The 16,034-nt window shown below is 38.0% G+C and overlaps 1 long non-coding RNA gene across 1 annotated transcript in view; it reads left to right on the forward strand.

Annotated features, from left to right (window-relative positions):
* Positions 1–301: 301 nt before the first annotated feature.
* LOC120409972 overlaps positions 302–16,034 on the forward strand; it is a 42,720-nt gene continuing 26,987 nt past the window's right edge. The window contains exon 1 of the long non-coding RNA XR_005601863.1: positions 302–489. This is a non-coding gene — a long non-coding RNA (uncharacterized LOC120409972). The remainder of the gene's footprint in view (positions 490–16,034) is intronic.

Genomic DNA, 16,034 nt, shown 5'->3' on the forward strand with positions numbered 1-16,034 from the left:
GGGTCACAGCAAGTGAATGTGGAAAAAACAAACTGTTTATTAACACACAAACAAAACAGGGTAGAACAGGAAAAAAACCCCCAAACCTCCAAATACAAAAAGTTCCCGGAGAGGGAACAGACACCCGGGCTCGGACCAGCCGGGGCCACCCCGCAGGCTCCCCGGACCGGCAAGGAGGGAAGGGAGGCAGTGGGGCAAGGGGGAGGGAAAGGCAAAAAGAACAAGAAGAACGCACCAGGAGCTTTTCCCAGCTATCGGGAGCACAAAGAAACCCAAGGAGCAGCCCAGCGCTCCCGGCGCGCTCCCTCGCCAGCCCAGAGCCCCCGGGCCGCTGGGCCCGGCCGCTGAACTGCCCCGCGCTCGGCCCGGCCCCGGGCCCGCCTCAAAGGCCCAGCGCCCTTGGGCAGCGAGCGGCGGCTCGGGAATAAAGCGGCTTCGGAACGTCACCCCGGGACAGGATGGACTTTGCCAGGTGACATATTTGCCAAAGTAGGTACCTGCAGACCCTCTCACCAAGTATCCAACCTGGTATGTTTTAACTGCACAGTGAATGACTATTTGATTTGCCCCCTCGTAGGCAAAGGTGGGACTGCTTACATGCTGGTTTGCCTTAGAAGTGTCAATTCCTTTTAAGTGAGGTAGTTCTGAGGGCACAGAAAACTTCCGTCAAATTAGGAAAGAGTAGTAACTTGTAAAAGAATATAGCTTGGTAATCCTACAGGCATACACTCTGGCTTTAGGGGCCTTCAAGTTAAGCAGGTGCTGAGTCAAGTATTTCAGGACTGGAGCTCTGGATTTGGTATTTCTACCTTAGTTCTGTAGTTGGAGTCCAAGGTTGCCTCTACTGACTGTGTGCTCTGATGTTTTAAGTTGGCAATCTAAATTTTAGTGGTAGAATGTCTGGACCCAAGCTATCTGAAACCAGAATTTATTCCCTTATCATTTACTTCATGGCTGCTGTTACATCGTTGCTGTCGATATTTTAAATTTATTCTTTAGGTCCTTGTCTTGCTCTGGGAAGTTGGGATGAAGTTTTTGAGTTTTGTGGTGTGCTGTGCTGTTTGCTGTAAGATACTGTATCTTGCACATGTGAAGTAAGGCATTTTCCAAATAAGGAAGGGACAGGGAAAGACAAAGATGTTAATTGCACGCTTGCTAAGAAACTCAGATAAATGAGTGTGTCAAATAGAAAAGGACAAAATTGAAAGGAAAAGACATTGGATTTTCAGGGTTCTCAGAGGGCATTAAAACAATAAAAGTGAAAAATAATAAAATTATAAGAAGTGTTCAAGAATCTCTTTAAAACATTAATTGGGTGCTAAAAGTGAATACACATGCGCAATACTTCCTTTTAACAGCAGTAACCTGAAATGACCACCTGCTGTCTCTGCAAGCTTTCAGAGTGCTTGTCCCCTTTGCAGCTCCTTTCCTTTGATACACTTTGACAGAAGAATCAAGGCCTGTGGCTGCTCGAAGTGTGGCTTGGGAGCTGTAGGCTCCTCATCAGTTTATGATCTATTTTTTAAGACATGGCATTTTTCCTCTGAATGGCATCCTGCTGGTGTTGTGTAGTTAATCTGCTGGAGTACTATAGGTTCATGTGCCAGTATAACTTCTTTTGTTGGTCAGAGGCAGGGTTAATAATGATAATAAATGAACAGCATTTTATGAAATGTCAGATACTGTCAACTGTGAAAACCATGTTGATATTGCTTATTTATGGACTACTGAGTTAGAAAAACATTAAAATACCATGATAGTCATAAAACTACACTGTTTATCTTTGACTAACATGTGCCTGAGGAAGGGGAACTTTCACAAATATAGATGTGGAATAGAAACCTAAGTGAGAGAACTGGTTACTACTGACAAGGCAGGAGAGAAAAGGGGGAGGAACATTAAAATTGTCTTGTAAGTGTACGGCTTGTAGGAGACAATTAAATAAAACAAAAGTAACATCACAGAATCATAGAGTGATTTGGGTTGGACGAGACCTTAAAGACCATTTATTTCCAACCACCTGCCATGGCAGGGATACCTTCTGCTAGACCAGGTTGCTCAGAGCCCTGTCCAGCCTGAACAGCTGAACAGTTCCAGGGACGGGACATCTACATCTTCTCTGGGAAACCTGTTCCAGGACCTCACACCCTAACATTAAATAATGTTTTCCTAATATCTGTTCTAAACCTACTCTCTTTCAGTTTGAAGCCATAACCCAAATATTAATGCAGTTAATCTTTTTTATCAACTGAGAACCAGTTGAAAATAGTGATGGCTGCTTGGACTCAGAGTCCAAGCAATATTTGTAACATGAAAGCACTGTACAGATGTATTACTGCCACAGTTACAGTTTGAGATGAGACTGAGCTATAGAGAGGGCAAGCAGCTCCCTAAGGATAGCAAATGTACCACTACATGTGTTGAGTTCAGAGCCTGAGCAGTGCCAGAGGTCCAGGTTGCCTGGCATGGGGTTTAGAAGGGCATGTGAGCAGAAGAAAGGGACCATGATCTTTTAAAGAAGGCATCTTAAAAGTTGTGTGTAAAATGAGTTTGAGCTGCTGGTGCAGTCCAGTTTCAGAAGGATGGGGAGGGTGGAGTGGCTCATGTGAAAGATTTTCTATATCCTGCCCTAGAGCTGCACAATCAATACATGCTGAAGCTGTGGTTTTCTTTGGAGAGGTGGTGGTTATTTTCTCTAAAAGCCAACTGCTTTTCAGCAGGTAAAAAATAAGACATGTTAGAAATAAGACATATTATACTCTTACTGTTATATAGATGTTGTTACAGGCCCAGCGTGGCCCTCAGGCTGGCCCTGCCTCAGTTTCCCCTTAAAACTTTGTAATTCTCTCTCCACAGGACAAGTAAAAAATTCTTTACCAATAGTGTATTTAACAAAAAAAAGGGTGTTTGACACTGGATTTATATTTTCCATAATAGGAGAGTGCCTACATAGGAGAGTGCCTCTAAGTTGAGGATTAGTCATTTAAGCTTTCCAAATGCAATTTAAATTGTAAATGTAAACTATCAGAAGGAAACACCTGTAAGTATTAAACCAGACAGTGCTGACTTTCAACCATATCAATAATTTGTAACAGGACAATGAATTTGTACCATCCAATCAAAACAAATAAAGAGTATCTTCTTATTATCATAAAAGCAATAAAAAGACTTGCACAGCATTCTTTAGCTAATTTGTCTTTCATTCTGCACCATAAAGATAACAAAGTGTGCTGTTCTTTTAGAACATACTGTTTTACTCTCTATATTTTTCATCAGTATAGTCTGGAGTATATTGTTTTTTAATTTGCTGATGAAAACCGTCAATTAGAATTAGCTTGAGTGCTGTGGGAGGATAACGACAATAGATATGAAAGGAACAGAATAGTATCTAGCATAAATTAATGATGCATTTATTGTTCATCTCATTAGCTTGGTGCAGGGCTTATTCTATGAGTAAATAACTTACTGTTGTATCAAAAGCTGGGAGAGTAGGAGGATTTGGTTGGGGAACCATCTAATTATAGTCACTCATCTTAGAATGAAGGACTCCACTCCTTTGATAAAAATCTGGTTAAAAGAAACAATATTTTTCCAAATGTCAACATGTTATATACCGTTGCAGCCTGTGCAAATATATTCTGACACCCGTGTCATTTCCTGAGTCTGTCTAAGGCTTGTAAAACTTTCTGTTGAAAAAAACCCCCAAACTCACAACTTAGGGAAGACAAACTGCCTTAAACCTTCTGTAACTCTTAAAAATGCTTTCCATTTAGAGTTCCATAAGCCTACATATAAGCACTTGTAACTATTTCCAATTGTGGAAAAAAATTCTCCCTCATTATGCATCCCAACCTTCTAATACAAGTTACTATGCTAACATTTTGATTATGCTGCTTTTCTATTTCTCTAATCAAGACAGTTATTATAAAAATGACGAAGCCAGAGTTTGCTACTGTCACTGGCAACAGTGAAAATTTGTTGCTTAGCAAAGTCTGAAAATACCCATGTGCCTTAGTAAGTGTCTGTTCAAAGGTTTTTTCTTTGGGGACCCATGGATGGATCCTGGGCACTTAACTCGTAGGACAGTTAAGAAACAGGATGCATTCCTGTCACTCTGTGTTCCAGACAGTAAGGAAGGAGGACGGACACATGCAAATAGTTCTATTTTCATGTGCAAGTGTGTTTAATCTAGATAGCTATACTAATAATTCTATGTGTTTGTATTTTAAAAGGTGTCAAATATTAGTATTTTTGAAACTTGAATTTTCTTTAAATGCAGGAAACCAGGAAAGGACAATAAAATTGATTCTGAGGGTTGGGGTTTTTTTTGCACAGAAATGGCCTGATCACCAATGGAAAAATTCTTAACTAGCTACAATATGTTCTCTGTAAATCACTAATAATGTGCCATTCTGAATTCTCTGATGTATAGTGGGTTGTTTTCAATCTTAGGAAAAAGGCAGAATTTTTGAAGATTTACCATCCAGTTGCAAAAAAACAAGCAAAGAAAAAATTAAGTTGTGTAACTGAGTCAGCTGGAATAAATTAAAATAGTCAGATCAATGTGTAGTCCTTCCTCCCATCCACTGTACTGGAGGTATGTAATTTCTAATTAATGTTTAAAATGCAGTTCGCTTTTACTTAATATTTAATTCATAGCTATAAGCAAAGTATGTAATCTAACGGTAACATGAATAATATCTCCATTAAACAATATGCCACCTTAAAAGTATGTGAAAGAGGAAATACAAAGGTGGTTTTGTTCTCTTCTATAATAAAAATAAATATTTCAAAAGCTTATTTGTTTCATCTTTAACTAAACTAAAATTTTATGTGAGATGAGAGCAGCAGAGTAAATGGGGCAGTAATATTTTTTAAGACAAAACTTGCAAAACATAAAGTCTGAAGTACGTGACAACTCCATGCAAGCTGACAATTTTTGAGTATTGCCTTTGAAATCCAACTGTTGTGCCAGATCTCTGACTTGATGATGAAGAAAATGATCTCCTCACTGTTGAGACTAATTTAATCAGGACTGTAAAATTTGGGTCTCTCTCATCCAAAACTAGTCTGCACTTTGTAAGGCAAGCTAAAAAATTCCTTAACTAGAATTAGATTAATTTGATTATTCATATGAGTTTTGAACTGGAATTAATAATAATAATAATAATAATAAAAAGAGGGAGAGAAAATTAAAAAAAAGGAAAGAATCCCCTAGGCTTCTCTGGGTAAATACACAGTGTAATTGTTTTAGTAAAAGCAAGAGAACAGAGTCAATTGGACCATGTTTGCTGTATTTATCCCTCCTGTTGGAAGGAAGAGAAGAAGCACCTCAGAAACATCCTATCTGGTCATTTAGAGGGAACAAAATATGGGTTTGTATCTCTTAAAAAATTAAATCTGAGCATGGAGCGTTTCTCCCTCTTATCAGGAGACACATTCAACAATGCTGACTTTGTGGTTGGGAGTATAAGGGGTCATAAAGCACTGCATTATGTCTTGAAGTACTTCTGAGCTTATAGTTTTATCTCACAAACTATTTACTGTGTAAATCGGAATGAAGAGTTTTGTTCATATTGGATTTCTTGGTGGTGGGAAGAAATAAGGTTATTTCGGGCTTTTTGTGCTGATTATGCCCTTGTACTGGATGAAAAATAAGGGTCATATTTAAAAAAGAAAAACAAAAGGATAAAAGAGGAGTAAGGATTTCTTTATTTCTATTGTGACTTTTCTGGCTGGCTTGTCTGTCTTGCCACGTTAGAGAGTCTGCTTGAATCAGTCATATGGCCAGTCTTTTAGAAAGTGTATTAATTATGGGCTTTGTTCTTAAAGACCCACATATAGGGCCCTCTTTAAATTGTCAGACACAGCCTTAGAAAGAAATTATAGAAGTGTGGGAACAAATTTTAGCAATATGATCCAACCTTGCAAATTCTTTAGGTTTGCATTCTTCTTCTCACAGAAAGTTTAATAGGGGAGAAAAAAACCCCCAACCTGTAAATGTCGAGTTTTAAAATTTATAAAAAAGTGAAATATGAAAAAAAGTCTATTTTGATGACAGGCTGTGTAGAAGAAGGAGAATAAATAATGAGAGCTGTGCTTAAAGTGGCAGCCTTAGATTCAGTGTCTTTCTAGGAATGACAGGCAGCACTGACTTCTTGTTATTCAGTGACAGATGAGGCTGGAGATGCCTTATCGCAAACCGAAGCAACCTTGGTTTAATCATTAATAAAGCAGTGGTAAATTTCTGCCAACACAGACAAACTTTAAAACAAGCTTTAGGTTTGGGCTTGGACATGTGCTAATTTGAGCAAATGGCTACATGTTGAAGGAAGAAGCAGGGGGAAGCAGCAAAAATGTTGGAAAACTAGTCATCATCTTCAGTGAATAAGTACAATTGCCTGCAGGTGTTCAGATATTTCACTTCTGAACACTGAAGGCAGTGGAAAAAAGCTTCCAATCCCATGTGTTACAGAAGACTGATAAAATTTATTCCCTCTCTTGAGACTGAAGAAATGTAATCAAGCATGGAAATGCTCTTCGTGCAGGCAAATCACACTGGCGTGAAGGGAAGAAGAAAATGGAACGCGAGTACATGAATTTTTGTGCTTGGGTTGTGGGAGTGTGGCTTTAGAGATGGCATTGACAATTATTTCCCTTGAGACTAAGAGTTCATAGATGTTTCTCTGATATTGGGTTAAAAATCAGACTCTGCATAACAAATTTATTTTCCATGTTTGTGTCTAGTTATGTAGACAAGGCACTGCTGAGAAAACAGTAGTTGTGTAGTGCAGAAAATCCTGCTCTCATCCAGGCTCTGGCACATGTTTCTGAGTGCCACCTGCTGGCTTTGGCCTCTCACACAACCTCAGTATGCAGGGATTTATCTGAAAGTGTGTGTGCAGTGCCATTTCCTGGGTACATCTTTAGAGAATATGATTCTGTCTGCCTGTCAGCTGTCTCTGGGATATCCAGACCAAAAGACAGCAACTGTGTATGCACTCCAAGGCTTTCCTAGTGTCCATGTTTTACTGGATGAAACTCTAGGTATTGCTGCTCATCTTTGCTCTGCTCTTCTCATCACAGAAAGGCAGTAAGGAAACAAAGGAGAAAAAAAAAGATGAGAAATGCTTATTATTCTGAACAGGAAGAGTTTATCTTGAAAACATGCTGCCTGCATAAATGTGTGAGAGCGCTCTTGTTGAACTATCTGTTCTTGTGTCCAGGCATAACTCAGTAAAATAGGCAGTAAAAGTCATGCTAATAAATCTCTAAAGGACTTTACCTTCAGAATCCCATCCACCATTTGAGCATGGCATGTGTGCTCTGTTTAAAAGGAGAGAATAGGTGCGTGGTAGAAATGCAGCTTGTGGAAATCTAGGTCTGTGATGACTATTTGGCTACAACTGCAGCCTTAGCTACATGATTGGGGTGTTGATAAAGCAAAATACAGCTTGTTCCTTGAAAGGGTCTGCTGTGAACAGACACTGTCTTCCACTGGATGGGAAGTGCCATGATGAAAAGCACTTGTTTATTCTCCTGACTCCCACAGAGACCAGGCAGGAGTAAAGTGGCTTGTAACTCAAATCCGTGTAACTCCCAGTGGATTGCTATTTACAAACTGCCAGAAGACAAGCTGTCTCTCCCCGTGGCATTCTCTGAGGAGGCCTCCGTTTTATCTGTGACATTCATTACACATGTGCCTGCACAGCACCTGTCAGTCACTCTCAGCTAGAGAGACAACCATCACTTCCTGAGACGTTCAGTGAGTTAGCTGAACAAATTTAAAAATACAGAATGTTGGAATTGTGTGAGTTATGGATAACTAAGAAAGCTCTGGTAACATAGAGAAGCATGTACTAAGCTCTAGACTCTTTGTTCTCTGATTTTGTATTTTTGTAGTCCCTATTCAAGTGTCTCTGTTTTGAAAGTATTTGAGAAATATATTCCTTTGTTTTTAAGCACTGTTTTAAGGACTGAGAATTTAAAATGTGGTATGGTATGATTTGAGTTTTGTTTGGTGTGTGTGGGTTTTGGTTTTGTTTTCTTTTTTTTCCCTTCTGTTTCGGTAACTAGAAAGTTTTTGGGTTTGCTTTTTTTTTGTTTTGTTGTTGTATCTTGCCCAGAGCTATGAACACAGAGAGAGTGCATGGCCCTGTGGCAGTCACAAGGAATCCCACTTCTTTTTCCTGAATCCTCTGCTGGTTTTGACAAAAGTTTTATCAAACTAGGGATGTCTTGAGTGAAATGTTTCAGGGTCAGTTCTTTGGCATTTTTAATGAAAATTTTTCAGCAGTTGAAAACTAGCCTGGCTTATAGGGGAAGAGAAAGCAGCTGTAATACATAACGAAACAAATGGGAAGAAAAGAAAGTTGATAGCAAAGAATAAATGAATATAAATGAGAAGTTAGGAATTGAAGTCATTTGTAAAGGAAGCAGAAAGACATGAGAAGAAACGGCCATTTAATTAAGGACTTAGAAAAAATTTTTAAAGTGGAAAAATCTAGTAAACCTGGTGCTAGCTTGCCACTATGCGTAAAAGGCAGAAAGGTATGTAATAATACAGGAAAAACAGAGGTAGTCAACAAATATTTCTGTTACATGGTTTACCAACCACGTTTCTGAATTATGTGTTAACCTGTCCACTTTTTCTTAGTGAAGATACCAAGTTTCCCAGCTCAAGTCTGTTCAGTGATCTCCCCTGGGTGGATTTGGGAAGCACAGAAAAGTGCTGCCCGGGAAATTGTTGATTAAGCACAAGTAGGTAGGGGTCAGCAGTAGCAGAGAAGTTGTAAGGTGGTAAATAATAAGAAATGAGTGGGACAAAAATTACTTAAGTAAAGATTTGGGATTTTCAAGGTTTCATTTTGAACAGATTTTCATTTGTATCTAGATACTTTTCTCCTTAATCTGCCAAATTGCAGCTGTCCCTTCAAATACCTAGGGTTTCTCAGTAGTCTTCATAATGGGAAACAAACAACTTGGCTTTTTTTGTGTTTTCGAAGACAGATGTTCTCTTCTTACAACCCTTTTTACTCCCCAAGCAGGCATCCCATCTGTTGCTCCCTTATTGTCTAACTTGCTGGCTTTCCGAAGTGAAGCTTGCTACAGGTTAATGCATAAAATTCAAAGTTAGTGCTGATCCAGAATGCTCCTCTTGGTTCTCTATGGAAAAGGAACAGGATGATGGGCATATGATGATGCTGAAGCTGAAATACCTTGTTTCAACAATTAATGAGGATGAAAATGGGCCTAACCTTGGACCTCTTAAAATCAGCATTTCTTTATAGTATGTCCAAATGTTACAGAAAAATTGTCCCAGAGGACCACTGCCATTGCTTTTCAATAAAACTGACACTGGAAAAATCCAGAAGATGAGAGGAAATCTATTGTTGAGCCAATACTTTGAAAGGGTGAAAGAGGTTACAATGGTAATTATAGGCCTGTCAGACTGACATGCATCTTAGGCAAAATAATGGCATGGCTGATATAGGACTCAATTATAAAGGATGAAATAAGGGTAATAATAACTGTTAGACTTGTGGAAGACAGATACTGTAAAGTTGATATGACACCTTTTTGATGAGATTACAGTTTGGGTTGATAGGTCTGAGAGAGCAGTTGAAGTAAGGGAGGCTTTTTTATGGGAAAAGGGGACTTGGGAGGGCAAAGAATTTTGATTAAGCAGCTAGAAGAGTACAAAGTTATCTCAGTACATACTCTATGCATGAAGAGTGGCTAAATGAGTGATGAGTAATCATCAAGCAGTCACAGGTCTTGTGGTCTTAGTCAGGGGTGGCCAGACAGTATTCCAGGGCTTGCCAGTGGCCTGGAATAAACACCATCAATGTGCAGATGATGCAAGGACCTTCCTTGAATCACCGATGAGTCTGTCTGTATTTGTGTGAAGCAAGGTAAAAATGCTCTTGTTTTCCCCAGGTTCTCAAGTACTTAAGGGATATTTTGCAGTCCTCTAATAAATACAGGTGTGTCTAAAGTTCCATCAATCCCTGTGGTAATTCTGTCAAGTAACACCAATTCCCTCTTGGCAATTTAGAAAGAATGCTTTGCAAAAATGTGAATTTTAAAATAATATTTACTATTATTACCTCTGCCATATGAATATCCTGGTTAATTACAGGCATTCTATTTGTTCTTTCACCATGACTTCCTCCATTTAAAAATTTTTCCTCCTTGGTAAAATGTATTGAGATCTGCTGATGAGATGGTGTCTGTTCAATAATATTGCAAGCAGAAATATTTTACCTGATGCTGTAGCACCAGTCTTTAGAGAATTTGAATTGTAGATAATCTTCAAAGACATTTTCCTCTGTCATCACTGTGCTTTTTCTAAATTGCATGGGATGAAGATTCTGGGAGTACAGGCAGTGTAAGTGAGAGTTCCTTGAGGTTAGAAAACCCCAAGTACCCCAAATAACTTTGGAAAACTGTCATTTCTAAACATTTTGTCTGCACAATTGCTAATCTTTTTAATCAGTTCAATACTCTTGTTGTTGGGTCCCACTCTACAGCACACAGCCGTCCTTCTCACTGAAGCTGAATCGTGTTGTTATTTTGATCAGCTCAGATGAGTAGATATAAAATTAATAATATTAGCAATATCTTACTGGACCTTCATTATTCATCTATCTTTTAAAATATTTTATGAATATACCAGGTGTCTGAATTATATTTGTTCTGTCAAAGGCTGTAGGGGAAGTAGTCAAACATTATAAATTCCGAATTGTATATTATTATTATTTTTATTATGTTTTATCAGTATTTTTGTTCTTCACTTCTTATCTATGAACATCAAAAAATATATCTCTCTGTAATGAAGAATTGTTGTTTATTGTTTGGCAGTTCAATTTAGACATGCTACACTGTAGATTGGCACATTTCTTTCCTGCTCATTAGCAGGGAGTTCTTTAGTCTCCTCTTTCTCTGCTTTTTTTAATAATCACAATATCCCACTTTTCCAGTGGGACTTAGCCTAAGATTGAGCAAAGAATTAGACTCACATCAGACAGGCTGGACTTATAATAATGCTGAAGTAATATAACATGAAAAATGGGACCTTCCTGCTCTACATATGGTTTTAATTATTGTCGCTTTTGGAGTCTAATTAAAAAAAAATACACTAGAATTCAAAAAAATACACTAAGGAATAGAACCAATGTTAAAAAATCTGCTTTATCTTTTGAAATGGAAGTATTCTGGTCCAAACATGGTTTAAATAATCTGCTGTTTAAAAATTATATTGGGAACTGTTTATTGAATAGGAGCTTTTGAGATTTCTTATTAATAAAAACATGGCTTTTAAAATTTCTTATGTATATTTGCATTTTTATTTTTACCATATTGGCAAAATAATAAAATTGTTTTTTAGCTATTCGAGCACCAAACTGATCATCAAAGGATCGTATTGTAGCCATATAAGCAATCTCTTTTTTTTTTTTTCCTTGCTACTTTTATTAACTTGGAATTTTTGGGTTAGTGACTGTAAGTAAAAAATACAAGAACCAAGTCTTAATATTTTCTCTGAAGTATAACCAAATGAATTGTCTTCATACATTTTTATGACATGATATTCCTAGAATATCATCCTAATTTGCCAGCAGATTTAAATAACTTTGGAATTCAAACACATTTTTAACCTAGTGTCAGTTTAATTTGCTGATGTTGTATGGTTGAAATATTTGCACAGATTTGTCTTTTAGTTAAGGATGGTCAATATATGAGAGAAAATAATATTTAAGTTGATTGTGAAGTGATTAAACAACATTAGGGCATGGTCTTTTTGATGTGTTCTTGCTGCACTGGTAGTACAGAGGTGATCTGTACAGCCCTGTTAAAACTGTGTGGTAGGGACCTATACACAGCTAACTGAGGATTGATCATGTTCAAATTTATTTAACTTCAGTTAAAAGTGTCCTTTTTCTTCATCAGGACTTGGATCAGGTCCAGTGATATTAACACAGTTAGAACATCTTTGTACCATACAAGCAGCCTAAAACATACTCTTGAGGAGTTTGTTACTTTTATTCTTACTTGCTGTGGATTCTGCCAAAATATGATTGTACTTTGCGTACTTAAACTATCTGAGTCTATTTTTCTTCTCAAAACCTCTATATGTCAGGCTACACATTTTAGGGAGGCATAAACGTTTTAAAAGCTGTATGAACAATGACACTTGGAGAGTACCTTTATTCAGGTACTGTTTGTCTGTCTCTCAAGCTTTCTTGAGTGAGCAGAGTTTACACATGTAAATGTCTTGGTGTGCCTGTGCCACAGTGATTTGCCTTCGGGCACATGAGAGAAATTAATCAAAAGCCCCCAACTGAACTTGGCTGTTTCTGCATCCTAGGTCAGCCTCCTTAACCACCATGTCACTCCTGCTGTTGTGCTGGACCTAACCTTGATATAAGATATGTGATTATTGTCATAGGCTAGCTGGCTCAGTTGAGTACATAAACAAGACATGTTTAGACTTAAACCCATTTCCGAGATTAGAAATAAAACATAAGACTGTGGTTGGATGTACCCTTTCATTTCTTGATTACCTTGTAATCCAGAATAGATATCCGAAATTTTAAAGCTCGCAAGTATAGCTGACTCAGAAAGATAATAATTTAACACTGAGGGGTTTGCTGTTCCAGTTCTCTGTGATTAAATATCTGCACTATTAAGTATTGGGAAAATGACAGGACTGGGTGACCTCTGATCTTTGAAACAGAGGTAGTTCTGCATATACTCAGGTTACGCTGACAAAATTTTGACCTCATTATGAATAACTGTGAGATTCTTCTGATTTCCTCTGCTAGAAAGGTGCTACCTGATTGCTGCCTTTCCTTGCTGGTGAACCATTGAACGATCCTGGTATTTCTTCTCTTTTTGAGGGCAGAGGTGAAAGCTGTCTGATTGCTTGTCTGCTAATCCCTCCCCAGTAGCTTTTGAACCAGCTGTTTGGCTTCATCTGGTTTGGAACGAAGGTAGGAATCTTGAAAGTGCAAGTTTCATGAAAACCCAAAGCTGTGAAGAAAGAGCAAAAATGTTTGTCCTCCCCATGCTCTAAGACAAGTCCAGAAACAACTCAGCTGTTACATACTCTGGTTGGTTGCAGGCAGCAGGTCAGTCAGCATGAAAGTAAATTGTCTGGTGACTGCATGCACTGTCTGTTAGCAAGTGGAAAAGTCACAGGGATGCTTGTAAAGGTGGTGTGGAGTACAGCGGGGTAAAAAAGGAAGCCATGAGACAATAGATGGCTTTATGGTAGTAGAGGTATAAGGGGAAGGGAAGACAAACATCAATAAGAAAATCTGCCTCATCATCTTTCTGAGCTCAGAAGTTCTCTGGAAGTGCTAGTCATGGTAGTATTGTAACAATGAAGCTATTTGAATGACAATAGCATACTTCTTGATATTAAAAAAGAAAAATATAGTGCTGTGAACGGGTCTTGGTGTGGGAAGGAGAAATGCAGTTCAGAACTTATGTCATTCTAGACTGTAGAAACCTAAATTAGTGAAGTTAGATTCTAGAGAGATCATTTTGAAATGACTGCTGGGTTTTTGGGGATGGGGCTGTGAGAATGTGTACTCCAGTGCAGTAAGGTGTTGTGTATGCCACTGCAGTAATGCAAGGCACTCTGAATGTTGGGCTGCTGCATAATTCAGATCACTCTTTTTAAAACTTGTTAATGGAGCTCTTCACATCTTCCTGCTGCAGAGTTTGTTATACTTTGCTGTAAAAAACATTTTCCCTCTATTTTTTTAAAAAGAGGGAAAGGGAGATATCTGCATAAAATTAAGCAGGAATAAATTTTGTATTTACTATTTATAGGAATCTAGGTGGGTTAGCTGAGTAGTAGTTTCCTATGTAACAGTATAGCTAGCATTCCCCTGGCCACTGAGTTGTATAGTCTGTTCTTGGGAGTCTAGTTTCCAAGCAAATGCTGGAAGCACACTGGAAAGAACCCATGGTTTTGACAACTGCACTGACCTTTCAAACTGCACTGATCTTTCAAATATGTGTTTCCATGCTTTCCTTGCAATGTCAAAAAAGTTGTACAGATCTAATCCAAATTTAAGTTATAAACATCTTTAGTAAAATGCTGTTTATATCATGTCCCTAGCAGAAAAGGCATTTTTGAGTATCAAAATTTTCCTATTAAACTTGACTAAAATATGTATTCTACATTTGAGATTTGAAATCTCTGGATGGTTACGCCTTGGAAATGAAAGGGGGAGTAAGGGATTTTAACAGGAAAGAAGCATCATGAATAGTGAGTGTAATACGCAGAACAGCACAATAAAATACAGCCACAGAATTTCTTTGGGCAACTTGCAGATGTTCTGGTGTAACCTTAGTGGGAAGTAATGTAAATGTTTTCTCATTTAGAATGTTCCAGTTTTCATCCATTAACTGGCAAGTGGTGAAGTTAACTTTTAACTTCCAGTGAGAAACACCTGACTTTTATTGGTGACTACATTTGGTGTAGCAGGAAGAAATTTGCCGTTCGCACATGCGGAGGCAAACAAAGAACTCCATCAGATCGGGATGGAACTGGGGCAGATTAATTAGGTCCCTGAGCAGCCAGTCAGGGACTTCTGGGCTCTCTGCTGTGCTCTCACACTCTCTTCAGAGCCTGGAGTTTGCAGATGCACGAAGCAATGGCCAGACTCTGCTTCCGTTACAGTATGTGATAAAACTCCCAGTTGAAGCAAAGTTAAGCCAATACTGTGCATATCTGAAAATCCATCCAAAATGTTCATCAGTGGTTACTCTGGAACATGGATAATGAAAACTATTTGCTGCTAAGGGCATGAAATATATTCCTCAAGACATTTCTAGCTGTTGTTGTCCACCAGTTCAGCATATAAGTATACTTATTTTAATACAACAGGCTTGTCTAGTACTTTAAATTCAATGCAGTAAAATGTGATAGATATTATTCTGTCTGCATTTGCTGGTGAAAGTGCGTGCACATCATAGATAAAAAAATAAAATATTAATTACTTTTAAATACACGCAATTTTCCACCTGGGGACAGAAAGACAGAAAAATGCTAGTCATGTAGCTTAATGCACTAATAGAAAGGCACTCCAGTACCACACTGACATTAGAGACATTAGAGGTATAAAAGCCTCATTAGAATATTTATAACTGGTAGCTTGTAAGCGATCCAGACAAAAGAACATGTCTTTAGGCTTTTGTAATGTATTGCATACATTTACAGTTGTGTTAAAATAGTTATTATTTAGAATGCATTCCTTAAAATATGAAGGTATTTGTTAATGCGCAATATATGGCATAGCTGTGGATCAATTATTACCTTGCCTTTTTCTTCTTTCTTTGTTTTTTTAATTTTTTTCTTTTTTTCTCCCTCTGGCTGCATAGCTGGCTCCGTGGCTATCTATTATTAAAGATGTAAGAGAGGAACATTTTAGTTTTCTCACAAAACCAAAGCTGCCATACTAGAAATATATCCTTATATTTATTCTCTGAATTTAACTTAGTGTTAGAAGAATGTTTATTCCTATGCATTATTCCACGCTGTTGCACAGAAAAATGTGATGATAATGATGACATACCTGGAAATATCACAGCAGTCTTTCAATAAATCTGCTTATATGTCACGACAAAGTCATTTAATTTCAGGCAAATGTGCCTAGAGGCATTCAGTTCATTTTGGTTGAAGTTTGTTCCACAGATTTGAGGTCTCAGGGTTTTGAAGGTCGTGGTTTCATAATCACTGTCTTTTCTAAAGGGACAAATCAAAATGGAATGGTTTGCACGTTATTCTGATACTGTATTACTTTCACTGAAAATTCTAAATCCCTCCACATGCGCATGAGAAGTGAGGGAAGGAAACTCCCCAGAAATGCACTAGTAGCTAGGCTTTCTTTGCAGAGGTTGTTATTTTTTAAGCTTTTAATGTCATACCTTGTACCTTGTAAAATTACAAAAGACTGATTCCCCTTTGTGTTGGGAAAATGTTAAGCTAGAGAACAATCCAGTAAGAAAAATTAGAGACA

This window comes from Corvus cornix, chromosome 4 (assembly GCF_000738735.6).
Source record: "Corvus cornix cornix isolate S_Up_H32 chromosome 4, ASM73873v5, whole genome shotgun sequence".
Lineage (NCBI taxonomy): Eukaryota > Metazoa > Chordata > Aves > Passeriformes > Corvidae > Corvus > Corvus cornix.